Raw genomic sequence first — 5,984 nt, forward strand, 5'->3', positions numbered from 1 at the left:
CACCGATGCCTCGAGTTATTAAGGCCTCGTTTATGTTAACATCCATTAATAATGGTAAAATATTGTGAAATAATTTGAGTTAAAAAGATAGTTTTATATAATTTTAAAAAATAATAATCAATTGAAATAAAATTATACAATTAAAATATATTTAGAATATAATTTTTATTTTAAAATTTAAAAAAATTAAATTATTTTTTATGTTTTATTCAAAAGTTTAGAAAAAATTTAATAATTAGATAATGATTATATTAAAAAATGTTTATTTTTAAGTGGCCTAAGCTGTCAACGTGAGAGAGGTATATGTATAAGTATAATTCTATTATATTCAATCACCATATAATCTTATTTGAAGTTTTTTTTATCCGTGAATAAAATTTTTTAGATACTAACGACAAGTATACGGTACAATAAATAATTTTATTTGAGAAATTTACGCAAATAATAATCAATATTTTAAAAATACTATTAATTATGTTATTCTCTCTCAGGTTGTGTTTGGATGTTGAAGTGAGTTGAGTTGAGTTGAGTTGAAATGATAAAATATTGTTAGAATATTATTTTTTAATATTATTATTATTTTGAGATTTGAAAAAGTTGAATTGTTTATTATATTTTATGTTGAGATTTGAAAAAATTATAATGATAAATTGAGATGAATTGAGAGATGTTTGGTAACCAAACGAAACCTCAGACTCTCACCTAGAATGATTTATCTTATTTTAAATAATTTCTTTATCAACCACTTAAACGACACTTGCTTAAAATCTATCACATCAAGCATGATTGGGAATGATAAATATTAAAATAAAGAAGAATATTATTCTAAATATCATGTCATTAATCAAAATCCTTGAAGAGAGAGAGGGAGAGAGTTTAAAAATTAAAATACTTAAAGGGTGCTTGAAGAATGAGATGAGATGATAATTTTATAAATAGTAGTAAGATAGTTTATAAATAGTAGTAAACTAGTTTGAGTTAAATATTTATTGAGTTTTGAAAAATGACAAAAAAAAGTTGAATAAAAAAATTATAAAGTTAAAATATTGTTAGAATATTATTTTTATTTTAAAATTTGAAAAGGTTGAATTATTATTTTTTTATTTGAAGGTTTGGAAAAATTATAATAATTAGTTTGACAAAATTATAATAATTAATTTGAAAGTGTTTGTATTTGAATAATATTTAGAAATGAGATGAGATGAGATAAAATGAGATGGAGGCAACCCCAATGCTATGAACAAAATTTAATATTTCAAGCAAACTAAAATTTAATATTTCAGCTATATTATTTTCTTTTAAACACATTAAAACATAGGAGAAGATAAATATATAGCCATCATTAAAGTTCTCTAAAAGTTTTGTAAAGATTTTAATAATAATTTTAATTTTGACGTTTGCTTTGTATACACTTTTTAATTAAAAACTTTATATATAAACTTTTTTGTTGCTACGATTTTTGGGAAAATGCCTATTTTTTAGGTTTTGAATTTAGTTTTTATTTCTTACCCTTTGATCACTTTTTCTTATTATCATTGTGTTAGTTGTGTTTAGGGGTGATTTTGGTCCAATCCAGTCGGTCCTGAGGAGGTTTTGCGGACCAGACTGAACCTATTCGGTTTAAGGTTTTTCCACCCTAGACCGAACCAAACAGCATAATGATCGGTCCAATCTAGTCCGGTCCTATTCGGGACAGGCTGGTCCGATTGGTCCAACCCTATAACAAATGGGCCAATGGCCCAATCCCTATATCCCATGTTTAATTTTTTCGGCCCACTAACATTTTATCCAATTTTAAGTAAAAAAAAAAAAATCTTGAAAGGAAAATAAAAATAACCATTAAAAAAAATTGTCTATATACAATAAATTTGAATAAAAAGATTTACTGCAAAAGAATATAAATTTTCTATATCCATCCATTCCAAACAACTTAAACAAGATTATCAATCATTCATTGTAATAAAATTAAAAAAAATAGAAATAAAGGAATTTAAAACAATCCATAATCAGTAAAATCCATAATAGGTAATAAGTTATAACTAATAAGTAATCATCCAATTTATCCAAATTTCAAACTCCGAATAATAAAAGAAAAAAAAATACAAAATACAATTACATAAATGCACAACTCTCAATTTCTTAGCATCTAATATTTACATCAGTACAAAACACAAATATATATAAACCGAATAGACTAGCAACCAAATGAAGTTCCTCCCCTCCTACTGCTATTACCGCAGTCTGTAGATGCCATATAGCAATCATTGTTAATATTGACAAAAACCATCCACACCCAAACAAGAGAATCAGAGCCATCCATAAGGAATTTTAAGAAATAGTTTCCTGGATAACCCCCTCTATTTCCTATATTGTTATGCACTTCACATAATGAAATCAGAGCCACAAAGTTGCGTGTTGTTTCAATGTTGCTTGTTGTTCCATGCACTGCAGTTTGCACATGCCAATGCTTCATCAACTATCCAAATGCAACATATTACTTTCAGATAAAAATTAATTGCATCCAACGGAAATTTGATATTAAAATTTTCATCAACAACATAACTCACTCTTTTGATCTTCATCATATTTTCAAGCATGAGATCAATACAGTGTGCTACACAAGATATCTAAAATAAATTTTTTCTTTTTCCTTCTAACATTTTCCCTACCAACTTATAATTTGTAGCATTATCTATAATAAATTGTACAATTTCATCAAATAATTTAAAGAAATATACACTAATTTTTTAGATATTAGAGGAATCAATAGATCTAACAAAAAAAATACCTCATCTTTATTCATAGGCAGAGCCTCAAGGCATGATTAAAAAACTATAACCAACAATCTTCTCACATCTTTAGTCTTTAATCAGTATTGGGTGTAGCGCCGGTAGGCATTGAATTTGACGTCTCTATAGAATCAGCAAAGTCCCCAACAAGTTCTATCCATAAAAATTTAAAACAAAACAAGTTAAATAAAGTTACATAACATAGAAAATAAATCAAAATAAACCACAAAAGATATCAAAAGTAAATGCATTACATACCCATATTCAACTGCTTCTCAAATTCCTCCACTTCATCCATTAAAGTCCTAAGGCTTATTAGAGTAAAAGAAGAATGAAACCAGTTTTGTACACATATGAGACTCTTAACACTCATCGGATTTAAACTATTTTGAAAAGGGTCAAGTACACGACCTGTAATGATAAATGTAGATTCAGAGGCTACAGTATATATCGATATTGCAAGTACATCGCATGCAATCTTTGAAAGTACACAATATCTAACTAAATTCACCTTCCACTAATTTAAAAGGTCAAAACTATCATCTTGTTTCTCACATCTTTCAGCTAGATATCTATCAACGTCTGACTTATTTTCTAAACTGTCTTCTAACTGTAACTGTTGCTTAAATTAGGCCATCAAATGTGCCTTTCTACTGGCAATCTTGTTAGCTAAAGGACCTACATTTTCATGTGGGGAACTTGCGAGCTGAGGAGAACTCCCTTCTTCATTTTCCATGTATACATCATACATGCAGATAAATGCATTTCTCACCTTTTAACCGAAACCAATTTTTTTTTGTATGATCATGTGCATATATTTGTCCCAACCCAAAATCAAGATATCGCATCTTGCAGCGAGAATCAAGAAGAACCCCAACATACAGCAACATATTCTGATTTTCCAAGTTCTCCTAATACTTTTCAAACTTTCTCTTCATATTTGTGGCTATTAATCCCATTACGGGGTTTCGTTCTTCACACTACATGTTAATGGCATCTTTAATAATAACCAATTCGGAAAAAAAAAATTGCAAATTACATATTCACCCTCCGAGAAGCGTAAAGTTGCATCATGAAATAATTAAAAAAAAACTCACAAATAACTTTACCTTCTCCCAATCGGATGCATTGGGAGGCCCTAACTTCTTTAACTTTCTCATATTCACCGCATCCTCATCATCAACATCATCATCATTGTTATCTCCAGTACTACCAAGGAAGCACGGATCTTCTTCCTCCAACCGATCAAAAGCCTTTTCTAAATTTTGAAGCCCTCTATAAGATAGGTGGAGTTCCACCTAGGCGATACATTTAGACAAACTTGACTTTTAGATTGAATCTCTTCCAACTCCACACATTTCTTAAATGTACTCCACCTTTGAATGGATGATTTAACATAATTCACAACACTCCTCACCTTCGTAATAGACTCATCATATTCTTTCAACCCCTCACAAATGATTAAGTTTAAAATGTGGGCACAACATCAAACATGCAAGAATTCATGTTCCAAGATCGTGTCTCTCCTATACTTTGGTTTTTTTTTTTTTTCAAATAAGAAATGACCCTATTATTAGAACTTGCATTATCAATAGTTGAGTACAAGTATTTTTGGTCGCCCTCAATTATGCAAACACATTTCTATGCCCTTACTATGTGTATCTCCCTTGTTATTTTCAACCAAAGAAAAAGAAATAATCATCTTGTGTAACTTTCAGTCATCATCAATAAAGTGTGATGTGAGACATATATAGTTTACGTTTTACACGGATATCTATGTATCCGTGGTGAGGGAAATTCGTTGCCTTCGAAGTGTATTTTTCAACTTTTATTTTTCCTTCAAAAACAAACTAAAGCAGTCCTTGGCATCTGTCATACGGGATGGAATCCCTACCCACTTAGGCAAACCACAAGCATAAACTTCATGAAACCTTCCCCTTCAGCATGCCTAAAGGGCAACTCATCAAGAATAATCATCTCTACTAAAGCTTGTTGGCAAGCCTCAACACTTAATGCAATGGGCACAAGTCTCCCACTACCACTTCTTCCCTCCACCTTCCAACCTATAGTCGTCTGAGACTTATCCGTCTTCTTAAACAGACGTTTCTTACATTACTTCTCAATGTGATACTTCATGGACTTCGTACCATTGGTCTTCGTATCACATGCATACAAAACATCACAATAATTACAAGCAGCCCTAGGTTTACTAGGATCACCTTTTGGCATTTTTGTATAGTTATCCCAAACTATTGACCTAACTCTACCACTTTGTGACCCACCAACCGGTTTATTACTTACATTGGATGGGGGTGGGGCTGGAAGCATGTCTTGTGTTGACTCTTGCACATTATTTATAGAAGATTCCATCTAAAAAAATGGAGAGACTTAACTTAAATTCATAGGAAACTTTTAAAGAGAAAGAGAATGCTTGATACACAGCACACTTTAATATATATACATTCCCCCAATCGATGGAACCAGCACACTTTAATATGAATTTTATATGGCATAAGGTTCCCCAATCCATTCATTAATTCTACTACCTTTATATATATATATATATATATATATATATATATATATATATATACACACAATCCATGGAACCAACACACTTGAATTCTTGATCCATGAAACTTGATACATGAAACTGAAAGCCACACATAAATGAAATTGAAAGCCCCAAGACACAACAGCACACTTGATACATGAAATTGAAAGCCCCACATACAGAGAGACTAATGATATGCTTTGTTAATGGGGAAGAAAAACAAAATTATTTTGTCAAAAACAAAATTACATGCTTTGTCTTGTAAATCATCATTCTGCTTATTGGGATCTACATTACGTACAAACTTGCACCAGTATCACTTATCACTTATCCGTTATCATGGATTCATGATTCACATGCTATATGGTATCCACAAAAAGAGAGGGAAAAAAAAACTTAACGATGCAAACGATAAGAGACTAAGAGAAAAATTAACAAGCTGAGAGAAAGAGAGAGAGCGGGGGAGAGAGTACCAATCGACAAAAATAAAGGTGTTGTGAGCCTGCTGCAACGGAGGGGCAAGAGAGGGGGATCACGGTGCTAGTGTTTCTCATGCAGGAGGGGGGAATTGGGGAAAATCGAAATGAATCCGGGGGGTGGGGAAGACCCTGTGTTGGAAACGAAACGGCGCCGTTTTAGGG

This window comes from Juglans microcarpa x Juglans regia, chromosome 5D (assembly GCF_004785595.1).
Source record: "Juglans microcarpa x Juglans regia isolate MS1-56 chromosome 5D, Jm3101_v1.0, whole genome shotgun sequence".
Classification (NCBI taxonomy): domain Eukaryota; kingdom Viridiplantae; phylum Streptophyta; class Magnoliopsida; order Fagales; family Juglandaceae; genus Juglans; species Juglans microcarpa x Juglans regia.